Source organism: Equus quagga, chromosome 15, assembly GCF_021613505.1.
Source record: "Equus quagga isolate Etosha38 chromosome 15, UCLA_HA_Equagga_1.0, whole genome shotgun sequence".
Lineage (NCBI taxonomy): Eukaryota > Metazoa > Chordata > Mammalia > Perissodactyla > Equidae > Equus > Equus quagga.
In genome coordinates, this window is record NC_060281.1 from 69,215,135 (window position 1) to 69,239,290 (window position 24,156).

At 63.0% G+C, this 24,156-nt stretch overlaps 1 protein-coding gene across 1 annotated transcript in view; it reads left to right on the forward strand.

The window, feature by feature from the left end:
- The first annotated feature begins 830 nt into the window (after positions 1-830).
- NCOR2 (nuclear receptor corepressor 2) overlaps positions 831-24,156 on the forward strand; it is a 210,539-nt gene continuing 187,213 nt past the window's right edge. Inside the window, exon 1 of the mRNA XM_046641374.1 lies at positions 831-1,125. The gene's annotated coding sequence lies outside the window, so the exon portion shown is untranslated. The remainder of the gene's footprint in view (positions 1,126-24,156) is intronic.

The window sequence follows — 24,156 nt, forward strand, 5'->3', positions numbered from 1 at the left end:
GGGGGCGAATGAGGACAGCCAGTTGTCAGGGCCGCCAGCGGGGTTCCTGTCGGAGCTGTGAGCGCCTGTGTGCGGCGGTCCACACGTGTGCTTGTCTGTGACCCGCCATTCGTGTGCTCCTGGACGTGTGTGCCCCACCACAGGCTTGCAGCATCGAGTCTGCGCATCTGTGTCCCTGAATTTCCCAAGTGGGTTCACTCAACAACGCATTATGGAGCCCTACCGTGAAAGAGCAGCGTCCAGCGTCAGGAATCCCCACCCCCACGAGACGGGGGTTCTAGTGTGTGCATTCGTGTGTGCGTCCCACTGTTTAGCTGTGGGTGACCTTAGATTCGAGTCCACGTCCCAGGCTGCGCCATGTCTGCCGGGGTGGGGGCGTGAGTATCCCCGCGGGCTCTCCTCGCCTGCATCTGGGGAGGCTCAGCGTGGGAATGTCCGCTGCTGCGAGTTCTGCGTCCTACTGTGCGCTACAGCGGCCGGGACTGAGCTGGACCGCGCGTGTCCCCGCGCATCTGCGTGCGGCCCTCCTCGTGAGCCTCCTCCCCATCCACTGGCCACTCCTGAGTTAGAATTTAATAGCTGAAACGCAATTCCAGGGAAGTATCTGGGGCTGGGGAGGAGGAGGAGGGCTAAAAAGAAACTCGGCCTCGCGCCCAAGTGTGTGTGTGTGTGTGCGCGCGCGTGTGCGCGCGAGTGGTGCGCGCAGGGCCAGGCAGGCGATGCGGGCCCTTTAAGGAGCCGGAGGGGGCCGGGCCGGGGCGGGCGGGGGGCCGAGCCACCGCCTCCCGGGCTCCCGCCCCGCCCCCTCCTCCCCCTCCCGCCGCCGCCGCCGCCACCGCCGCCCGGGAGCGGAGCCGCGGGCAGACCGGGCCGCACCGGAGCCCCGCGTCCGCCCGCGCCCCGCCCGAGCCGTGCGCCCGCGCCCTGCGCCCCGCGATGCGCGCTAAGTTGCGGGCCGGGGACCCGGGGCCGGCGCCCTAGGAGGCGGCGGCGGGAGGATCGCGTCCCGGCTGGAGGCCCGGCCTGCTGCGCGCCCCTAGCCGGATCCGCACCGCCGCTTGCCTGAGCGCCCGGGCGGCCTGAGCGCGTCCCGAGCCCGGGCGCCGCCGCCGCCACCTCCGCGAGGTGAGTTGGGACCGGGGGGTCCCCGCGGAGGGCGGGGGGGAGGCACGGGGCACGCTTCCGGGGGATCGGGGGAAGCTCGGGCTGCGCACGCGGCGGAGTTGGCCGGGCCCCTGCACTCCCGAGTTGGCGCTCTCGGGGGGTGGCCTGCTGGGGAGCTAGGCGCCCCAGCGACACTGCGGCCCGCGTGCGTGGGGGCGCCGGGGAACTTAGGGGAACTCCAGCTCCCCAGCGAGGGGGCGGGAAGGAGGGAAGTGGTGTGGGGGTGGGCCGGCGGGGGGGCGCCCTGGAAATGCGCAGGGCAGCCCCCCACCGAGTGCCCCAGCCCTGGGGGCATGGCCGCCATGCGCCTCCCTCCTCCCCAAGCAGCCCCGGACTTGCGGGAGCGACGCTGCGCCTTATTTTCCAGCGGTCAGAGCGGGTTTGGGGAGCTCTTGGAGATGGCACCCCGGGTCCCCGGCCTGGCTCCTGTGGAGGGGCGCATGGGGGCTTCCCGCCGGCTGGGGGGAGGGGGCTGGCGGCGCGGCCGCTCCAGGTCAAGGGACCGGGGGGGTGCTGGGTGGGGGTGCCCCCGGGAGAGGCGCCCCTTGTTCCCCCCTCCCCCGCGGGCCGGTGTTCCTGGTGTCTGGGCCTGCCTCCCGCTGCTGGTGACGCCTCATTGGGCCGCCTCCTGGTCCCTCCCCCGGGCTGTGTGGATACTTCGGATGCCACTAGTTTGGGAAGTTGGAATTCAGAGCTGATCCCACTTGGGCTGGACCCAGAGGCCCCAGGTCCATGTGCTGGGGGAGCATCCCCAGAGACCCGTGGGGAGCGGGGGAACCGTGGGGCGCGCCTTCCTCACCCCGAACGCTTGCAGGAAAAAGCCCGAGGGAGGGAGGGAGAGAGGGCCAGGCGGGCGGGCGGGAGGGAGGGACACGCTGTACCTGTGAGCCGCCGTCGCCCGGGCCCAATTAGCGTGGGGCGCCCGGCGTTATTTTTACATTGTAGGTCTGTGTTTTTGGAAGCGCGTGTCCTCCGCCGGCTGTGCGCGCTCCGGCTCTCCCAGGGTCTGGTGCAGGCGGCGGAGGCGGATCTGTGCTGGCGGCTCTGCCTCCTCCCTTCCTCCCCCTCCTCCTCCCCCCCTGTTGGTGAGAACTGGTTTTATTATGATTTTTTTTCCCTTTTGCAGATTTGGAGGAAGGATGTGTGAGGGAGGGAGGGAGGGGGGAGGGGAGAGGATCCCTGTGGGCTGGATGGGGGAGTTCTGGGCTCGTTGGGTTGTCTTATCGGTGGCCTTGACTTTGCCCTTTTTAGACCAGATCTGGGTCCCTGCGGCTTCTTTGATGGAAGGGGCTCTGCGCGCCGGCAGAGCCCGGGGGGGGGGGGGGGGGGGCCCGGGCGTTACTGTGCACGTCGTCGTGGGTGGCCTGTGCTTTTTTTTTGGTGGGGGGGCTAGCAGTGAGAAAGGAAGAGACGCGAGCCGGGAGAGCCGAGCCGCTCAGAGCCCAGGCTGCCGCTCAACTCCTTGGGTTCGAATCTTACTTTTGTCACTTTGCTGGCAGCGTGACCCTGGACCATTACTAAGCGTCTCTGTGCCCCAGGGTTCTCATCTGCAAAGTGGGAGGATGGCAGCCCCGAGTTCAGAGGGTGGTTGTGAGCCCCGAGGGTAATACTGCATAGAGGGGGTTTGTGTGTGTGTTACCAGGACCACTGTTATTGTTATTATTTCTGGGTTCTAAAACTGGGCTTTTAATCCAGCGGCCTAGGCATCTCCTGCCTGGGGCATGGAGGGTCTGGGGGCAAGGGGGCCTTCTTTCCAGCCCATCGGCTTTTCCCGGTGAGGATGGAGCAGGGCAGGTGGTGCCTTCGGCCCATTGGACAGATGCGCAGACCGAGGCGCCCCCGGGGGCGGTCTGGGTCCGGCCTCCCCGCGCCCGCCGCCGCCGCGTCCCCCTTGGAGATGCTCCTGCGCGCGGTGCCCGGGGCGTCGCGGGGCCCAGACGCGGGGGCGGAGCCGGCGGCCCAGCCCTGGCCCTTCCCGGGGAGCCATTGGCGCTGGCTCCGATCGATACTATTGACGAATCCATGTCCATGGTAACGTGGCTGTCAGGCCCGGGTGAGGGATGCAGACCCCTCGTGGGGCTGCTGCGCGCCCCCTCCCTCCCTCGGCGAGGCTTTGGCTGCGTGGGAAGGATTTATTTGGCATAATCCGTTCTTTTCCCTCCATTAATAATTCTCATGCCGCCTCCTAAAGATTTGCGAGAGCTCTGCGAGCACGCACGGAGCTGCCGGAAAGCGGGGCGCTGGAGACAGGCCCGCAGCGAGATGGTCCCCGCCGGGGGGCCTTGGAAGGGGCCCCGGGAGTCCGGGCCCCCAGCGCCTGCCGTTCGTGCTGGGGAGGCTGCCGGGCCTGCTTCCCCCTGACCGCGAGCTGGGGGTGTCCTTGTTCTGTGTTCCCACCCCCTACCTGAGGCTGGGGGTGCAGAGCTGGGGGTTCACGCTGAGAGTTTTAGGGGGACGGTCCACACCTAGGCAGTCCCCGGCTGGCGGCTGGGGGGTCTCCTGGGCTGAGAAGCCGAGACGCCAGGCGGGAGGGCTGGCCCGGCCCCCCTCCCACGGCTCCCCAGGCGGCGCCCCCATCACAGGCCCCTGAGGCGGCGGGTGTGCTTTTCTCTCCTCTTCTGTTTCCTTTTCTTGTCTCCTCGCCAACAGCAGCCTCCCCGGGTGACACTTCTGAGACTGTGCTCCCTGCAAGGGGCCAGCTTGCCGGACCTGGGGATTCCTGCCCCAGGCACCCGGGGAGGGCCAGGCGGCCCAGGGACAGGCCAGAGGTGGCATCGTGAAAGGCCTTGTCCCAGAGGTGGGTATGGGGGTCCCCAGGGAAGTGACGCTTAGGAGAGGCCACTGACATCCTTTGAGGGTCCTTGGAGGTGGGGAAGAGGCTTTACAACCTATCAAGTGAACTTTGGTCTAAGGGCTGGAAAATACTATATATCACATAATACCCATAACAGCCAACATATAAAGCACCTAGTGTGTACCAGGCTCTGCCCTCAACAGGAATCCACTCGTTTACGCTTCATTACCACCCTGTAAAGTCAGTGCTATTATCATCCCATTCTATAGAGGGTGACATTGAGGCACAGAGAGGTTAAGTGACTAGCCCAAGGTCACACAGTTTGGATGTGGCACGGACGTCGGTCATTTGGTGCAGCAAGAATTGACGGCAGACCTGCTCTGGGGCGCTGCCGTAGAGGATCGGAATGAAGGAATTATGTTTCTGATTTGAGCAGCACCTACAGACTTCTGCCCCAGGGGGCAGGAGACTGAGCGCTCCTCCCCAGGATTTGGGGAGGAGACACTGCCAGCGGCAGGCCTGGCCTTTCTTTGAAGTCTCTTTTTATCTTAAACATTCATGCAAATTTGGCATTCGCTCTGGCGACAGGGCTGTGTTTATTTTGAAATGAAAACAGGGTTTTGAATTATTTAGCATGGCGTGTCCGGGCTGCAGACAGCCGCATTGGGAGCGCCTGCACCGCCGGCGGCAGCCCTGCGCTGCTTGTGGCTGGAGACCTTGAGGGGTCCTGGGTGGACGGACAGATGGCAGCTTTTCCTCGTTTTACAGATGATGTAGGTCAGGGGCCGGCCCAGGCCAAGGTCGCACAGTGGTGTGACTTCCATTTATTAATGATCAAAATCATCGTAATTATCAACCCTACTTTAGACTAAAGTGAGACTGCTTCACCCAGGCACTTCCGCCTCGCCAAGCCCAGTTGGGCGAGGAAGATTCTTTCGGTTCCTGAGTCTGTGAAGAGCCACACAGTAGGGGAGGACGTCTGGTCTGGGAGGGCTCTGTCCACGATCCCCATGAGGGAACCCGCTGAGCATTTCTTGTCCCACTGAGTTCAGGTCCTGGCATAGCCATATCCCAGGGCGGTGCTCCAGGGCTGGGCTGTTTCCTGCCCCGCCCCAGGCTGTGAAATGAGCACAGCGCCCTCCACCCATGGGGCAGTGTCGAGGATCCAGGGACAGAAGACTGAGCGTTGGGATTGCTGTTTGGCTCTGGGCAGGTTACTTAACTTCTCTGAGCCTCAGCTTGCTCATCTCTAAGATGGGGATGATGATGATATTTCTGACTTTGTTGTCCTGAGGCCCTGTGTCACGATCTGCGTCATGGGAGCTGCTGTTACTTCAGCTCGCCCTTTGGAGACAGAAGGCTTCCCTGTGGAATCGATTGTCGAGCCCAGGTCCTCACCGACGGGCTGGCTGGGCACGACCCATTCCTCCCTCTGAAGGGCTGCTGGGAAGGACCCTCTCATGGGACTGTCTCTTTACCTGAGCCCCAGGCCGGGTGGGGCTTGTTGCCCTCTGGAGACTGCAGGCTCCTCTCCTGTTGGGCTGGGGGGGTGATTGACATGTGTGCGCGGCTCCCTCCCTGTGCCCTTCCATCACTGTGCTGTGAGGAGCTTGGAGGCCTGGGCAGCCTGGAGAATGGGGGGAGGGCAGAGGGGCCTCCTGGGGGAGGGCCGAGCCTCCGCTCCACCTGGAGATGGTTCTAGAAAGGCCTCCTTTGAAGTCAGACGAGTTCAAATCCCGCTTCCATCTGTTAATAACTGGAACAAAGCCTCTGACCTTCCAGCCTCAATTTTCTCACCTTAAAGGGGGCGGGGCGGGGGTGCCCGCCTGGGAGGACAGTCTCTGCGGTGGTGGGAGCTGTTCCAGACCTGCCTGCGCTGCACGCAGCCGCGGGGCGCACCTGGCTGTTGAGCGCTTGAGATGTGGCTGGTGCAACTGGACTGGTAGTTTCATTTCGTTTTAACTGACTTAAATTTAAACAGCCACGTGTGGCCGTGGCTCCTGGCGGCCTGGCCGGACGACGCGGGTTGGACGGTGAAGTGAGAGCCGGTGCGCGGGAGCAGGGCCTGGTCCTAGCGCCTCACTTTTCCCTTCCGCGTGTGTTTTCCTCTGCCCGGTGCCGGCGTGGCTGTCCTCTTGTTGGCACCCCTTCTGCGGCCCTGTATCCCCAGCAAAGCCCAGGCCCTCTGCCCCGTCTCCCTCGCCTCGCCCTCGCCCCCCCTCCTGTCCCTCAGGCCCTGGAGCGGTGCCCTCGGTGGACCCTTGGTGACCCTCTGTGACGCTGGGCACATTCTCGACCTGCCCCGTCCTGGGCCGGAGCCGCCAGCCGCGTGGGCACTGAGCGCTTGCAGCGAGGCTAGTGGGCCGAGGACTGGAATGGCACTTTTATTTCGTTCTGATCAATTTTGATGGCCCCGATAGGCTCGGGGCCACCGTCCCCGTTGGGCAGCGCGGCCCTCTGCCTTGTTCCCTCTGGTGACACAGGGTCAGACGCCGCTTCCCAGGCCCCTGGCTGAGCGGTCTCCTTGTTTTGGCCCCACGAGGCCGCTGTCCCAGGGCCGGGGGAGCTCTTGCTCAGTGGCCCCACTTCCGTCCCTGGCTGTCATTTCTCAGGCTCGGGAGGCGGCTCCGGGCCTGGGCGGAGTGCAGGCAGCACTCTTGTGTGTCCCCCCCCGCCCCCCCGGCCATCCTGGGGGCTGTTTCCAGGGGCGCCACCAGGCCGTGTTTCATTCTGCGGTGGAGTCGTGCATCACGGAGGTCTTTCCATGTCGATAACAACTACCTTCACTCTGTTTTCTCGATAACGTTTCTTTGTATTTGTCATTAGAAAAATATAGAAAACCGAAAGGTAACACGCTCAGGCTCTGCCCCTTGCTTTGGGCTTTATACAGACTTATTTTGTAAAAGAAAATGCAAGGGCCTGTGAAAAAATTAAAACAGGGTAGAGAGGTGTGGAGGGAGGTCTCCTTCCCGTTTTGCCCTCCCCGTCGCTGTCCCCGGGCAGACAGGCGGAACCTCCCCTCGGAGCCCCTCTGGCCGTGCACCCCCCACACGGACGTGGATGTGGGCTCTGTTTAGAAACACACACACAGATAGCGTCACACTGTATTCTCATCTTACTTTCCTCCCTTCAATTATAACATATCTTGTAGTTTATTCCGGAAGTTATAGAGCAGAGGTCAGCAAACTGCGGCCCTGGGGCCAAACCGGCCCACCGCCTGTTTTTATCTGATGTGCAAGCTGAGAATGGTTTTTACATTAAAAATTTTTTTTTTTTTTTGCTGAGGAAGATTGTCGCTGAGCTAACATCTGTGCCCGTCTTCCTCCATTTTGTATGTGGGATGCTGCCCCAGCATGGCTTGGCAGGCAGTGTGTAGGTCTGCGCCCGGGATCCAAACCCGCGAACCCCGGGGTGCAGAAGTGGAGCACGTGAACTTAACCACTATGCCGCTGGGCCAGCCCCGCTTTTTATTTTTTATTTTTTTTTATTTTTTGAGGAAGATTAGCCCTGAGCTAACTGCTGCCAGTCCTCCTCTTTTTGCTGAGGGAGACTGGCCCTGAGCTAACATCCATGCCCATCTTCCTCTACTTTATATGTGGGATGCCTACCACAGCATGGCGTGCCAAGCGGTGCCATGTCCGCATCTGGGATTCGAACCGGCGGACCCCGGGCCGCCGAAGCGGAACATGCGCACTTAGCCACTGTGCCACCGGGCCGGCCCCTACGTTTTTAATGGTTGAAAAAAATGAAAAGAAGAAGAACCATTTGTGACATGTGAAACTACGTGAGGTTGAGATTTCATGTCCGTGAGTAAAGTTTTATTGGCATGTGGCGGCGCCCGTTCGTTCACGTGTTGTCTGCGGCTGGTTTCCGGCTACAACTGCTAAGCTGAGGAGTTGGGACAGAGGCCAGCAGGCTCACAAAGCCTGAAATATTTATTCTCTGGTCCTTTACAGAAAATGTCTGCCCGTCTCTGACCTGGAGTGACCCCTCCTTCTTGTTAACTTCCACATAAGCTTGCGGGGTTTTCACTGTGAGTCTGAGGGTCACACCGTGCGGGTCACACCCTCCCCCCGGCCTGGCTCACTGTTCTTGCTCAGTTGTGCTTATGCTCATGGTTATAGTTTGCTGTTGTGGAATGAGGTAGGAAAGGGGGATGGTTAAGGCAGCAGGCAGTCTGGCTGACTTCTGGCACGATCTTTGGCCTCTTATATGATGCCTTAGGCTGTAACCCCTTCTTATAGCACGTCATAGTCGCTGTAGCATCTTCTGTACGTGGCGACATAGTTTTCACAATTTTTGCAAAGTCACGTATAACCATCTTGTTTCCCACTTTGCTTTGGCTGTTAGGAACCTCAGAGTCGAATTTGCAGCCTGCTTCAACAGTCTGGGCCTGTGTCTGGTTTGGTTTTACCTACTTCATCCTGATTTCAGATTAGCCTGTCCCTGATGTTTCCCTTTGCTCTGACCTTGCTCTCTGATTCTATCTTATCCTGTGCATTCTTAAAACTCGTCTCAGCTCTTGAGGGCCGACCTGCAGTGGGGCAGGAGTCAAGAAGAGGAAAACACGCTGCAGGATGCTTCTGAGCTTGTGTCCCCTGCGTGCCTGTGAGGTGGTCTCCCGATGGACGGTTCTGGCAGGAAGCCATGGCCTGGCCCCGTGGAGTGTCTTAAGCAAGGTCAGACCCTCCACAAGACCTGGGATCTCTGGATGTCCCCCTTGTTTGGGACTTGGGAAGACGACAGGGAGGGACTTGGACGGTGAAAGATGTCCCTGTTGGGGGCCCCGTGGCCCTCGTGACCCGCTGGCCTTAGAAGGGGGCCCTGGAGGGGGGCAGGCGGCGAGCCTCCTCCCCTTGCCCTGGATGCAGCGTCCCGTGTGGGACCCGGGGCTAGGGATCTTGGGATTGTTGCCTGGCCGTGCTGCGGGCGTGTCCCCCTGCGGGTCCCCGGGGCGCCTCAGTCCAGCCACAGCTCTGCGCTGTGCTGCTTCCTCCTGGCCCGGCTGCCTCTCTGAGCTGGAGGAAGCAGAAGAGCGGCCGTGGGGCTGCTGTGGGTAGAGTCGGGAGGCGGCGGGCGGCCGCCCGCAGGGGCGTGCGCCTGGCCTGGGAGGCCTGGAGGCCCCCGGGGTCCACCTCGCCGGGGTCGGGGCCGAGGCCTTGGTGACCTGTGCTTGCGTCACAGGGCCTGTGCATGGTCTCAGATGAGCCACTGTCCGAATCCCCGTCCGCCTCTTGCTGGCTGTGCGATGCCGCCTAGGACGAGAGCCGCTGTGCCGGGCCCCCACTGTGCCCACGGGTGAAACCCAGCCGCAGGCGGAGGTGAGGCAAGGGTGCTGTGGGGGCCCCCTGAGCCTCGAGTCCTCCCTGCAGGCCACCTCCCAGCCCCTCCCGTCTGTCCACGGCTCATAAGCCAGGGGCCGGCGGGGCTGGGCAGTGGGTCCAGCAGCCTCCTCCCTGCTCGCGGATGTCCCCAAGGGGCCTCAGGCACGGCCCTCCCCAGACTGGCCCCTGCCCCCTGCCCCCAGACCCCAGCCTGGGCTTTCTCCCTGAGTGGGGGCATGGGCCAGAGCCCTGGGGTCACCGAGCCATCCTCTCGCTCACCCAGCGCCGGCCGTGGCCTCCTCCCTCCCTGGTCCCCAGTGTCTCTTCTGCCCCACGGTCCAACCTCTGTGGCAGCTGCCAGGCGGGGCCACGGCGGCGGTGAGGGACGTGAGCTGGCCCTGAGCCCTGTGGGTTTCCCGCCGCTTCCTGCGCGGAATCCAGGCCCTTCTCGTCGCCCAGGGGCCTGTGTGCCCACCGCCTCCGACCCCTGGTCTGCTGGGGGGACTGGTGGCAGGGCAGTTCAATGTGGGGGAGGGTGGCTTTCTCCCTGTGGCCCCGGGGGCCCCTCTGGGAGATGCTGTCAGCCAGGAGCCCCGCAGCCTGGCCCCGTGGGAGGAGGCCCTTGCTGGCCGCGCGCTGAACCCCGGTGCCACCGCAGACCCTCTGGGAGCACCGCCCGTGCTGCGGCCCGTCTCCGTGGCCATGGCAACCGCCTGGCACAGGGGCCCTGCTCGTTAGGCTAACGAGGCGAGCCTGCTGGGCCGGGTGGGGAGATGCGGGGGCTCCGCTGGGCTGGTGCGCCAGGCCCCTGGACTGGGAGCGGAGCGGAGGGCCCAGCGGGAGTCGGGGGCCCCTCTGGGGTCCTGAGGGCTCGGACCAGGTCCACAGGGTGGGGTTTGGGTGGGAGTTATGTGAGGGGGTGACCCGGGTGCCTCCTGTGACAGTCACACCAGGGGAGGACGGAAGCCGGGGTTGAGCTGGGGGCTCTCACTGCCCCCCGCCGGCTCCCACCACCCGAATGTGTTGAACCACCTTTGCTCTCCCCACCTCGACTCCCCGCACCCTGTCCAGGCCGCTGTCTGGGGTGGAATAGTGTCCCCCTGAACTCAGGTTCCTCCCGGAACCTCAGCTGGGGACCTTGTTTGGAAATAGGGTCGTTGCAGATGTAATGAGTTGAGGGGAGGTCACGCTGGAGTGGGGTGGGCCCGAATCCAACATGACGGGTCCTTCTAAGAGAAGAGAAGGCGGGGGGCGGGGGGGTTGGGGACGAGCAGAGACGAGCGATGCAGCTGCAGCCAAGGAACGTTCCGGCCAGGAGACCAGGTAGCAGACCCTCCCTCGGGGCCTCCAGGAGGAGCCACGCTGCCCGCGCCTGGGTCTCCCACGCCGGCCTCCAGAACTGCGGGAGAAGACGCCCCGTTGTTCTGAGCTGTGGGCATTGGTGACAGCAGCCCAGGAGCTCACGCGGCTGCCGTCACGCTGGCCTGGACTGTTGCCATAGCCCCTCCCGGGTCCCCTGACCATGTGTTCCCCACGTGCCCCCTTGCAGATCCAGGTCAGGTCCTGTCCCCCCCATGCAGGTCGCCCTTCACCGTGTGGGTGTTTCAGTTCGCTGCGTGGATGTTCCCTTGTCGTTTTTTGGAGGCAGGCTGGGACACACAGCTGGACGACCCCAGGTGCCTGGGGGACATAAGCCTGTGTCCCGTGAGTGGGCGGCCTCTGCGTGCTGTTGTGGCCAACACAGCCTCCCCACCCCATCCCAGGAAGGGAGCTTGTGGGGCCCAGACCAGCTCCCCAGGCAGCCTAGGGCACATTCCCGGGGCCGGCAAGGCCTGGCTGCCATCTGCTGAGAGAGGAGACCCCAGTTTGCTCCAGGACCCCCAGGGCCGGACGCCCGGCTCCCTTTCTGGGGCGGAGTTCTGTCTCTCTGTGCCTCGGTTTCTGCATCTGTGAAAGGCGGTAGCTGCTTCCCGCCTCATGGGGAGTGGGGCAGCTGGGCGCTGGGGGCCTCTGTGACGTGGCCTGTTGGGGACAGGGTGTGTCCCCACCCTCCGTGTCTGGTCTCTGGGCAGCGCTGGGCAGGCTGGATGTTACGGGGCCCTGAGCTGAGGGGGTGGGGTGCTGCAGCGAGCTCACCGGGCACCTGTTTGGTGAGGCTCATTTTAACCCCATGTGGCCAGAACTGTTAATTTCTGCATTCAGTGGTGGGGAAACTGAGGCACAGAGTGGCGATGTCAGTGGTCCAGGGCACGCGGCTTGTAAGCGCCTTCCTGGGTGGTGGGTGGCTGTCATGGCTGGAGCCTGGCCTGTCCTCAGGTCTCCCTTTCCCCTGGACTGTAGGCCCGGAGCGGGTGGCCTGGGCGTCTCGGCCCTCTGCTCTGCCCCCACTGGCCCAGCCCCCTTGGGGTCACCCTCGCAGGCCCCAGGCCGCAGCGGTTCTGCCGTGCAGGAAGCTGACCCCACTGTTTGGGCTACAAATAGCAGCCGCAGCGTGAGCAGGAAGCTGCCTGTCGTGGCACCTGGGCCTGGGCTGCACCCCGTTCGCGGCAGCACCTCCTGGAACGTGCTTCTCTGGGGCGAGCGCCGGGGCGGAAGGTGTGTGCGCCTGGGGTTGCTCTGCGGGTTTGCTATGTGACCTTCGGGCTCTCGCTGCCCTCTCTGTGCCCTTGAGCCCCGGGCCGTGTGTCTGGCTGCCTCTGCTCCCTGTGCTGTGAGGAGTGTTTCCGGGGTGTTGGGATGGCAGCCAGGGGGCTGCAGAGGGCACCTTGGGTTGTTTGACATTGAGAGGGGGCTGGGAGGAAGGTAAGAGGCGGGGCATTGAGAGCATCTGGGGAGGGGCGCTGGGCCCTATCTAGACATCAGGGAGGGAGGGGCTTGGGGAACTTGCCGAGGTGGAACCACCTGGAGGGCCCTGCCCTGGGAGCTGGGCCCTGAGGGGAGCTGAGCATTTGAGACTCATCTCAACTGCTGGGTCGCTATGATTTTTGCACAACCTCTCTGGGCCTTGATATACTCCTCCCAGGTCTCTGGCAGGAAAGAGCCCCACAAGGGCTTTGAAGCAAGGAGAGTGTTTCACCTGCCCTCCGTCGTCTTCCGGGCTGCGATGGTTGACATTGTTAATGTTACTCTGTTGTTACCGGGCAGGATCCGCCTTGTCCTTGTCTCGACTGGCAGGTCCCTGGGGGCCCTGGCTCCTGGGCAGGGGTGCGAGCGGGCGTGGTCAGCAGCAGCTGTGGGGGTGTTGACCCACAGCGGGGATGTCCTGAGTGGCTCTGCTTCCCCAGTCCCTGTTGCCCACTGCTCCCCCGTCGCTGGCAGGCACCCGCCGTGGGGTGAGGGCGAGGCCGGCTCGGTCCTTTGGACGTTTTCCCAAGCGCGTGTCTGGCTGCAGGTCAGTGGTGCCTTGCAAAGGCCTCCATCCCCACCGAGGTTACGTGCTTTGCTGGTGCGAGCAGCGTTCTTGACCTAGAATGCGTGGACGTGAAGATGTATAGGTTTCGACATGGTGGCTTCCCTGTTATGGATCTTAATGGAGTGTGGGGAGTACAACAGGGCGATTTGTGACTGGTCCGAGAAAAACAAAAACCGTTGCCCAAGAATATTGATTGATGAATTGCTTGTTGTCATCCTAGGGAGGGAGGTCTCTAGTGAGAGGCCGTAGGGCTCTGCCTGATTCACATTTCCGTCAAAGGCTAGAGTCGGCACCCCCAAGGGCGTGTATTCACCATACAGTTGACACAGCTGGGCCGGCCCACTCATGCTCTGTAGGAGTGGAGACTAAGCCACGTGGACCCCAATAATTGCCTTTTGGAGTTCAGGGTTTGTGGGGTGGGCCGTAGGAGCAGTTCCCTAGAGGCCCAGAGCTTTTTGGAGCCTGTTGTAGGCAGGATAATGGTCTCCCCCAAAGACGCCTGTGTTCTAAGCCCCAGGAGCCGTGAATATATTGTTACACGGCAAAGGGGAATGAAGGTTTGCAGATGGAATCAAGGCCGCTCGTCAGCTGACCTTGAGACGGGGTCGTTGTCCTGGACGATCCTGGTGGGCAAAGTAATCACAAGGGTCTTTGTGAGGAGGGAGTGGGAGGTCTAACCAGAAATTTGAAGATGGTGGGCTGGGGGCTTTGAGGATGGAGGAATGGGCCAGGGGCCAAGGGATGCGGGCAGCGTCTCGAAGCTGAAAAAGACGGGAGCATCTCTCCCCAGAGCTTCCGGAAGGAGTTTGGTCCCACCGGCCCCTTGCTTTCAGCCCTGTCATGTCATCGCAGACGCCTGGCGTCCAGAAGGAGAAGATAAGGAATCTGTGCTGTTCTGAGCCACCCCATCCTGGTCATTCCTGATGGTGGGGACAGAAACTCGTGCGGAGCCCACATCCTCCCAAGAGCCAGCAGCGGGAGCGACACGCTCGTTGAGATGCTGGTGTGTCCCTGCCCTGGTGACCTTGGAGTCAGGTGGCTGCTCGGTGTCTTGGCCTTGACCTGGGGTTGTGGTGAGCGGCCTGCAGACTGTGAAGGGCTGTGCTGGAGAAAAAACGAAGTGCAAAGGGAACGTCCAGAAGCAGAGAGACGGCCGTTCGGAGGCTTTGCTGAGAGGACGGGGCGACGTGAGGTGGGGATGGTTTTCTTGCTCTGCGTCTTCCTAATTCCTTCGATTCCAGTGGGGCTGCCTGGCCCAGGGAAGGGCCAGAAAGAAAATATGTCCCCAGCTTGTCCCCCTCCCGTGACGAGCCTCGGTGGATTGTCCCATGCGGCCCTGAGCCCAAGAGGCAGGTGCTCCAGACGCTCGGAGCGGGCGGGCGACGCCACAGCCCGCTTCCTTCCAGCGTTAGTGGAAAGAGGAAGACGATGGCCCACGCCAAGGCCCCGGCCGCGCCCAGAAACCTGAAGCCTGCAGTTGACGAAACTCCATCCTTCGGGGTCAGCTGCTCCCGCCTGCCTGCGAGGAGGCCCCGCCACCTGGCCCCGGGGACCTGCCCTCCTGGACGGCCTTAGCGGGGCCAGGGGCAGAGGGGAGCAGGTGGGCGGGCCCCAGCCCGCCTCGGTCCCGCGGGCCAGGCCTGGGGCCGCCAGCTCAGGAGGCTGCCTTTTATTAAAACCAAGTCAGGGTGACTTTCAGGTCCCCGAATCCTGTTCCTGGCGGCGGCCGTGCCTCAGCTGGACTCGTGCCCTCCCGATCCAGGTCTTCATCGTCCCCAGGCCTCTGCGGGGACCCCCGCACGCCGGGCCGGCCCCCTCCGCTGGAAGGTGGTGCGGATGTGTTTGCGTGCCCTGCTCTGCGGTCTGCTGTCAGCCAGCGTCGGGAGCTGCCGGCTTTGCGGGTCAGAAGGGGTCGAATGGCGACAGCTTTTGTATAACTCACCCCAGTGATTTCCTCTCCCCGTTTAGACAGGCCGCAGACCCGGGTGGCTACGAGCCGCGATTCTGATAGCTTGGGTTCCCGTCCCCCCCACCGTGGCCCCTTACCAGCCGGGAGGCGTCAGGCATCTCAGCTTGCCATGCCTCAGTTTCTCTGATATGTAAAACATGAAGGTTAGAATGGTAATATACAAGGTGTTTAGACCTGTGTAGCTATCATTATTTTTAAATTTTTATTTATTTATTTTTGGTGAGGAAGATTGGCCCTGAGCTAACATCTGTGCCAATCCTCCTCTTTTTGCTGGGGAAGACTGGCCCTGAGCTAACATCTGTGCCCTTCTTCCTCTGTTTTACGTGTGGGACGCCACCTCAGCATGGCTCCATGAGTGCTGCCATGTCTGCGCCCAGGATCCGAACTGGTGAAACAGAGCATGAGAGCTTAACCACTTGGCCACGGGGCCGGCCCCTCGATTAATTTTTTTAATTATGATTTTGTGATGTGTTGGCGCTGTTAGATCTAGTTGACGCATTTTAGCTTCCGCGTGGATGATATTTTGTCACGGGGACTCATGGCATGTGATTGGTGTGTTTCCTGGAGATGTCACCCAGTCGTTGGCAGCGTGTGGGTTCTTCTCCGAGCGCCTCTGGGGGCTCCCGCGCTGTCCCTTGTCCTCGGCGGTTTCCCGGGAGGGGCTTGTCGCAGAAGGCGCTGCAGGGGGCCGCCCTAGCGGACCGGCTCCGTGCAGGGCGTGGGATCCCCCGGCCAGACCCTCGGGGTGGGGGCTGTGGTTTGCCAGCTGCCTTACGAGGAAGACTTTTGGTTTTTAGAAGCAGAACAGACGTGTTCTCTGTAAATGGGAAATTAAGAAACAAAAAGCCTGCCCATAAAGAAATACGACCACGTTCCCTCCCCCCAGGAGAGCCCGTCGTCATCTCCGTGTTCCAGGGTTTGATGAAAAGAGCCGGCTCCGGCCTCTGCTGCCTGGAAGGGACGCGGCGAGGGGCGGAGAGCTGTGCGTGTCTGCAGCCCTGGCCCGCTGAGCGGCCTCCTCTGGGACGGGTGGGGGTCCTGCTGCCTCTGGCTGGGGCTTTGAGTCAGGAGACCTGGGCTCGAGTGCCCCCTCTGTCCTGCAGCAGCTGTGTGACACGGGGCACAAAGCCTCACCCCTCGGAGCCACTGTGACCTCGTCTGTGTGCAGGGTTGTTGTGCAGCCTGCACGTAGTAGGCGCTCAGTTGATGCTTAAGGGAGTGCACTTCAGCTGGGTTTCTCAGCCTGGGCGCTGCTGACCTTTGGGGCCGGATTATTTTGGTTGGGTGCCCTGTGTACAGTAGGATGTTTAGCAGCATCCTGCTCTCTACCCACTAGGTGCCAGTGACCCCCTCCACCCCATTGTGACAACCGGAAAAGACCTCGCCCAGTGTCCCCCAAGGGGCACAGTCGCCCACCACCCCGCCTTGGTACCCCTCTGGTGGCTGGCGGGGTCCCAGAGGGCTGTCTGGAGGGCACGGAGAAGCGTTCTTTGGAGCCTGTGCCGCGTGTGGACTTTGTTGCCTAGGTTCCTGCTGCGCCAGGAGCTGTCCTGGGTGCCGGGACGCAGCTGGGAGCAGGGCAGGCCTGTGCCCCCTCCCCGCACAGCGGGCCCTGCCCACCTGCCCTGGCTTGGCATCGGGATGTGGTGGTGACTTAAGGCTCGTTCTGCCTCAGTTTCCCCCTCTGAAATGGCGCAAGGGTTGTCGTGAGGGTTGCAGGTGACCCTGTGAGGGTCTTTTGCCTTGGGCTGACTGTGGCCTTTCCGGGCCTCAGTTTCCCTGTCTGGAAAATGGGAAAGTGCTTCCCTCCTGGTTGCCGTGGGGATTAAGTGAGTCATTTCGTCCGGACGTGTGCGCAGTAGGTGCTTTGTGACGGTGAGCAGATGATGTGTGCACGACTCTGAAGGCCGCTGCGCGCATCTGCCCTGGGGTCACCACAGCTGGCCGGGCGGGAGGCCCACGAACCCCCGCCTCCGCCCCGTGCCTGGCCTGGCTGTGTGGTCTCCACCAGTTGGGGCTCAGCCGCCATCCCCCCCCCCCCCCCCACCGACCCTGGGGAGCCGGCTCGGGGCAGATCCCTAAGGCGATTAAGTGGGTTCATTTGATCCTGGATGTGAACTTGAATGGGCGGCTTACCTCCTGGAGACGAAAGCCGGCGGGCGCTGGGCCACCTGGCCCAGGCAGGAGTGCGGGATTTTGTCCTCCACCCCTGCCAAGCTGGGGCCTGCGCCGGGGGCTTTTGCCCGCCCGCCTCCAGCCCCTTCGGCCGCCTGCCCGACTGAGGGCTGTGTGCCTTCTGTGTGCATCCCGCGGTGGCAGGCACAGGCCGCCTTAATTCATTTGATCCTCTCAATCTCCTGAGCGAGCAGCCCTCATCACTTTCCCCCTGTTACAGGCAAGCAGCTCAGCTCAGAGAGATCAGCTAACTTCCCCAGCACCACACAGCATCCTGACAACCCTGACAGTAATTACAGCATATACTTGGAAAATCTCCTTTACTCTTTGGCACTGAAATTCCTCCTTGATACGGTCCTGACTTTGCCCAGAATTAGCAACAACAACAGCAATCAGTGTAACGCCCCAACTAGGAAGGGAGACGAGGAGCTGCTGGCTTGCGCTCAGAGTCAGTAAGTGCAGGTTCGAGACGAGTGACATCAGAAGCGTTTCGATGCTGAAAAGACATGAAAGTCCCATTAAAAAAACCCGCGTTTGGATCTGTTCCGGCAGGTTGTTTAGCGGCCGGGTTGTTTGAAACTTGTGTGAGGAGGGTGACTTGTCCCCCGGCTGAGCGCCAGTCACGGGACAGCCCCAAACATCCCTGCACATTTCTGAGACGCTCCGGGGTGGGGACACTGCCAGGGACCCCCCTCTGCTCTCACAGCACACACCGCCGGCAGTGACAGTGTGCTCGTCCCGACGGGCTGGGACCGCTGCGGTTGAGATGCTTTCTGCAATAATGACAACAACATGCTGCAGGAGACGACCACTGTGGTTGAAACCCTCTCCCTTTCCGTATCAATAATAGTAACAAAAGCAATAACGTCAGAGCAGGCGCTGGGATCCCCCCAGCCCCCTCTGCTTGGACGACTGCAGTAGCCTCCTCCTGGGCCCTGAGTCCACCCTTGTCCCTGCCGCCTGTTCCCCGTGCTGCAGCCAGAGGGACCCTGTCAGAAGGAGAGTGGACTCCTCAGCTCCTGTCCCGTACCCTCCGCCCTCTTCCTCCAGGACTGAAGCCGGAGGCCTGAGGCCCTGGGGAGCCACCCTACGCTCGCTTCTGCTTTGCTGCAGCCACACACCTGCCCACCCCCGGGCCTTTGCACTTGCTGTTCCCGCCCCTGGAATGTTGTTCCCTAGAGATCAGAGTGACTCAGTCACTTCTGCGTCATTGCCTCCCCACATCAGGTCACTTCTAGGGGTGCAGGTGCTGGGTCTGTCTCATCTGCTTCGGGGCCCCGGTGCCTGGAATGGGGTCAGGACGTGGCAGGGGCGAGGCCAGCTGGTGTCGATGCCTGAATGCGTCCCTGACCTGGAGCAGGCGGGTGGGTGCTGGACGCGGGGTCCTTGTTCCTCAAGTGGCTGATGCCCTGTCTGGAACTGGCCAGACCAGTGGGCAGTGGTCCCCACCCCAGTGCTGTTTCCTGCCCAGGGAGAGGCTGTGGGGGGCCCAGTGGGTGCGGTCGGCAGGCCACGTCCCAACCTGGGGGAGATGCCACTGTCGTCTGGTGGGTCCAGGCCAGAGACGCTGTAAATGCCCCACGGTGTGCAGAGCGGCCCCACAGCCAGGAAGGATGTGGCCCAGCGTGGGCAGGGCGAGGTCCAGAGCCCACATGGGCCTTCGGTGTCTGGGCTGCACCTGGCGGGCCGGCGAGGGCAAGGCAGACCCTGGTTCCCTTTTCCTGCTGTGAGGCCCAGAGCGTGCGCCGGGCAGGGTCTCCAGGCCTCCCAGGCTTGCTTGTCCTTGCTGTCACCAGTCTCCCTTGGGGATGTGTCCCATGCCTGTCAGGATCCCACAGTCTGACCGCCACGACCCCCGTTCCCCAGGGCTGAGAGACAGTTGGAAGCTCTGAGAATTGCAGGTGTCAGGTGGCAAGTCCCCCTGAGGGTCCCCTCCCGTGCTGTTTATAGATGGGGAGGCCGAGGCCCAGAGAGGGTGAGGAGCTGGCCCAGGATCACACTGCACAGCAGGGCCTGGACACCAGAGGCCTGACAGTTGAGCAGGGAAGTTCCCTCAGCAGGGGACATCAGCTCTGGGGCTCCCACGGTCCCCTCCTTCTGTTAGCTGGCTCCTCCCACTGGCCAGATTCCACATCATCACAGTCGTGATGATTATTTACTTGCTGGTTTGACAGATATTTTACTATTTCGTGTTTGTGTGTATGTATATACTTTGTCACATTGCATTTCTGTATTACTTATAACATTATTTATATTTACTTTTCTTATTTAAAAAAAGCATAATTGGCTTATCCTCCCAATAGAATACTATTCGGCCCTAAAAAGGAACAAAGTGCTGATCCATGTTAGAATGTGGATGAAGACGATGCTGAGGGAAAGGAGCCCGGCGCCAAAGGCCGCAGGTGTGAGATTCCGCTGATGTGAAACGTCCAGAACAGGCAAAGCCACAGAGACAGGAAGATAGCGGTTTCCAGGGGCTGGGGGAGGGGGTGTAGGGGAGACCGCTGGTGGGTCCGGGTCCCTTTGGGGTGATGGAAATGTTTTGAAACGAGACAGAGGTGGTGTTTTCACGACATCGTGAAGGAAGTTAATGCCCCTGAACTGTTCACTTTCTATGGTTAAGCTTACGTTGTGTGAATTTCACTTCAATAAAAAGACAGTTTGGGAACTGAAAAAGGTAAGTATTGAGCTCTTACTGTCTGCTAGGCCCTCTGTATGCATCTGCTCACTGAGTCTCTAAGGCCGCCCTGTGAGATGAGAGTTTCCATTTCACAGGTGAGGAAGTGGCTCAGAGATGTTAAGCAACATGCCCAGGGTCACACAGCTGGAAAGCAGTGGAACCGGGAAACTCGAACTGGAGTCTCCAGCCAGATCCTGAGGTCACCACAGGGCGGCCTGCCAGGCAGCTGTAGAAGCCTGTGCCCCAGTGGGGCCCTCCTGTGTGCCTTTCCAGCAACGCGCGGCCCCAGGGGCACTGCTGTGCTGGGCTGCTGGGCCCTCAGGGGCCCCTGGTTGTGCGAATCCAGGGGTGATCCGTTCATCTGGTGTGCACGGAGCGTTGCTCACCCACCGGTGGAGAGGGACCCCCGGCACAGGGGCTGTCCCGCGGCCCTGTCCCCGCCCCCTCGTGGCCGCAGAAGCAGGAACTTGCCAGCGCAGCTGTGAATCAGCGCGCCTCACTCGGGGAGCGGGGCCCCCGGGCTCTTTTCAGTTTCCGCTGAGTTTTCTCGCTCTGACTCAGTGTCACCCGGGCCGCCCCGGGGACCTGGGCTTCTGAGCACCTGCAGGCGGGGTGCTGCTCACGTGGGACGTCGGAAAGCGCCGCGGGGCCTGGGTGCACGGCCTGCGCCTGGGCCTCCGCCTCGGGCTCCCGGGCGCTGCAGGCGCGCCCGGGGGGTTTCCTGGCGTCTCTCCACCCGACGGCGACGCGAGGGGCAGCACGTAGCCGGGGCGTGCGCGGGGATTTGGCGCGGATGGAGGGACGCGCAGGGGCCCGTGCCCCGTCCCTCTCCGGGTCCCGTCCGTGTCTGGGCGTCCCCCGGGCCCGCGCTCCGTGTGCGATCACCCCGCGGCTCAGGGCCTGGGGCTGGGGTCCCAGGTGCGAGGGACGTTGACGGAGTCCGAGCGGGGTGGGGGCTGGGAGCCCGGACCTGGAGCTTGGACCGAGCGCCTGCTGTGTGCCGGCGCGTATTGCACACCGAGTAGTTCCTGGCATCACCCCTCCTTTACAGATGGGGAAACCGAGGCTCAGGGCAGCGAGGCCGCTCCCTCGGGCTTTGCAGAAAGGCGCAGCTGGATGTGACCGGGCGCCTGCGCTCAGCCACCCCGGTCCTCCGCTCCACTCCATGGCAGAAGGAGCAGCCTCAGAGAAGTAGAGCGATGGCGGTGGGGTCACCCGCCCGGCGCGTGGTGCCCCTGGGATCCGATCCGGGTCGCAGGCCACTCGGGGCTGCTGGGACTCTGCATGGGCTCCCGTCTGTGCCGTGGGCACCCCCGGAGGGTGGTCTGGTCCCTCCTGGTGCGCAGGTCACCGATGCGGGGCGCGCCCCCGGCCTGCGCGGGGCGGGGGTGGTCTTGGGAGAGTCGAGCTTGCGAGTGGGGAGCACGCAGAGGGAGGCCGTGGGGCCGAGGGGTCGAGGGGGTGCTGGAGGAAGTGTGCAGGGGTCCCGGTCTCTGTCTCAGGACTGGTCAGCGGGAATCCCCCCTCCCCCCCCGGGGGCCGGACTCGCTGGAAGATCCCCTGGACCCCTGGTGACAAATCTCTTTCACCCTCTCTTGACCCGACAATTAATTGCTTCTGGCGATCGATCGATCGATGGCTCCAGGGCACCCGGGCTCTCCCAGGCAGCCCCCCGCCCCGCCCAGCAGACACCGATGGCGCAGACCCTGCTCCTGGGCTGGGGAGCCGGGGGCAGAGGCGGGAAGGGTCTGCCGCGGTTTCCCTCCTGGGGGACCCCCTGGATCCCGGCCAGGCCTCCCCCAGGGGAGCCAGCCGAGCAGCTAACGCTGGGGGCGCTTGCTCTGTGCGCCTACGTGCAGAGCCTGAATTCTCTTTACGGCGAGCGGTCCAGTCGGCTCCCACCCCCGAGGGGCTCCCCGGCGGAGGTGATGCGTGTGGTTAGAGCTGCCGCCCCATGCAAATCGCAGCTGTGGGAACCGGGCCGCTTTCTCCGGCTCCGCCTCGCTGCCCACATCTGTGAAATGGGTCCAGTCCCGGTGGCCCGTGCGTGGGGCGCTGGTAAAACTGAGCCAGGGAAAGGGCTTTGGGCGGCGCCTGGCGCAGGAACCCCCTGGGAGCGGGGCTCCAGGGCCCGGCGGTGTCGCGCGGTGGCGGACAGACAGGTGGACGCACAGATGCTGCTCGGTGCGGCCCCCTCCGCAGGCCTCGGAGCGAAGCCCCACCCTCACGGCCTGGGCCTGGGCTGGCGGGAAGCCCGGTGCCCAGCGCGCCGCCCCCTCCTCCCGCAGCGCGCGGTCGATAGCCCGGCTCCTTCCTGGCGTCTAATTGCTCCTGTGGCCGCCATCTCCGCAGATGGCCCCGCGCCTCGGAGCGCGGAGACGGGCGGGGTGGGAGGCTTCTGAGAAGCGTGTCCGCGTTGAATTTGGGGTGGAGAGTGGAGGATGGGGCGGCCGAGGGCGGGCGCCTGGGTTTTCTCCCCGTCCTCGTTGGCCGTGTCATCTCCGGCACGTTGCTGAACGTGTTTGGGCCTCAGTTTCCCCACCTGTGAGGTGGTGCCGGGATCGTGCCCACTGGCAGGGCAGTGAGATGGTCCAGGGCCTGGTGGCAGTGAGTGCGTGTGGGAGGGGCTGTAATTGTGGTGACCCCAGCCCTCTGCGGAGCCCAGAGGGACTTGGGGGCTGGGGGTGCTCGTGGGCAGGGGTCAGGCTGGCTCCCCAGCTCTCCCTGACCGTGTGCCCTCCTGGGCTGGACCCGGGGCCCCCTTGAGTGTGCTGTGTCCCCCACCATTGGATGGCTGTGCCTCCTTGTTTGAGCCCCTTTGGATGGGGCTGTGTGTCCCTCCTTGCATGAGCCTGGGCCCCTTCTGTTGGTCACAGCCCCCTGTCCCCTTTTAGTCCTAGCCCAGGCCCTGTCCGCTCACTTGCAGCCCTGGGGTCCCTGTGGGGCAGTGGGGGAGGGATGGGGAGGAGAGAGGCCCCCTCCTGCGCCCCCACCCCCAGCGGTCCAGTGGGCACAGTCCGTGGGCGGGACTCAGGGAGCAGGGTGAACCCCAGGTGACGGCCTCTGCAGCTTCAAGGAGAGCCGTAGGGGCCGGCCGCCCCAGCTGTCACTTGCGAAGGAACATGAAATATCCTGGTGGCTTCTAAATGGAAGGGCTGTGGAGTGTGCCTGCCTCGCGCTCCTGCTGTCTGGGCTGCTCACTGCCACAGTCATGGATGGCCACACCTGGCCCCTGGGGACAGGAGAGGCTCCTTGATCCCCTGGTGTGAAAAGATGTGCCAGGCAGACCCCGGTGGCTCTGGGAGTGGCGTTGGGTCCTCCCCCGCCCTCCTAATGCCTCAGGGCTGTGGCTTGCCCCAGCTTTGGGTGCCTGGGTCACACCGTGCCTGAAGTCCCCAGAGTCCAACCTGCAGGGACTGCTTCTGGAGGTCATGCCCGCCCCTTGGGGGCCAGTGCCTGGATCTGTGGGGTCCCTGGGGTCCAGCTTAGGGACTCTGCAGAACACGCCCCGTGGCTCACTCTTTGTGGCCCAGCACAGTTCACATTGCTGGGCGTTGTGGCTGTGCAGAGGCTAACGTGGGGGTCACTTTCCTTTCCTCAGAGTGGCGGGTGGCATAGCAGCCCCTCAGGCCCTGGGGGGTTTTCTAGAACTTGCCCTGTGCCCACTGAGTGGTTCGAGGTGGGCAGGTGGGGGCTGCTGCGCCGAGGTCCTGGGCTGGAGTGGCAGAGCCGGCAGGCGCCCGGGGCCCAGCCCGCCGAGACGGCCCTGGTGCAGCTGGTGGTGCTGTGGGTTCGTCGTGGCTTCTGCTCCCTCCGGGGGCCCAGCGTCTGGCCTCTGCACTGACCGGGGAGAGGATCGCGGGGCGCCTGCCCACTGCGGGGGCCGCCGAGGTGGGTGGCAGCCGGGCCGTGTGGTCCCTCTCAGAGCCTCCATCTGTCCTTGGGGAGACGGGCGGGGTGGGGGCTCCGGAGGCCGCGGGGAGGACTAACGCGTCCCTGCTGTCTGGCTCGGCGTCTGACTAGCCCAGGAGGAGCCTCGAGCAGCCCCCCCGTGCAGGGTTGGCCTCCGGTCCTGACCTCTCCTCTCACGACCCTACGACCCTGGGGCAATGACTCAGCCTCCTGCCTCAGTTTCTTCATCTGTAAAGTGGGGGTAGTAGGGAGCCTACCTAAGGGTGGTTGGAGGTAAGGAAGTAAGTGAGGGCTCGGCCCCGGGCCAGCTCTGAGCGGCTGAATGCTAGTTACGGCCACTATTATTATTGCTGTTGTTGGCTTTGTGACTGTAGCCACGTTGGAAATTGCTGAGTGTGAGGGAGTGAGGGCTGCCTGGAGGAGAGGACTGTGGGAGGTGCATGGGGGCTTGTCTGGGGGAGGGATTGGGTGAAAGACTGCAGGTCCAGCCTCCCCTGCTGCCTGCTGCAGTCCTGGCCCCACTGTGCGCCCATGTGTACTCACTGCGTGCTGCCACTGGCTTGGGTCTGCTGTGAGCTGGCCGGGCCCACTGTGTGCCAGGCCCTCTCAGCTCTACTGTCAGCTGCACCCCACGGCGTTGGCCTCCTGTGGGCCTGGCCCTCCTCTGTTCCCAGCCTCCTTTGCTCTGAGCCTCACCCTGCTGGTCCCGCTGTGAATCTGGCTTTG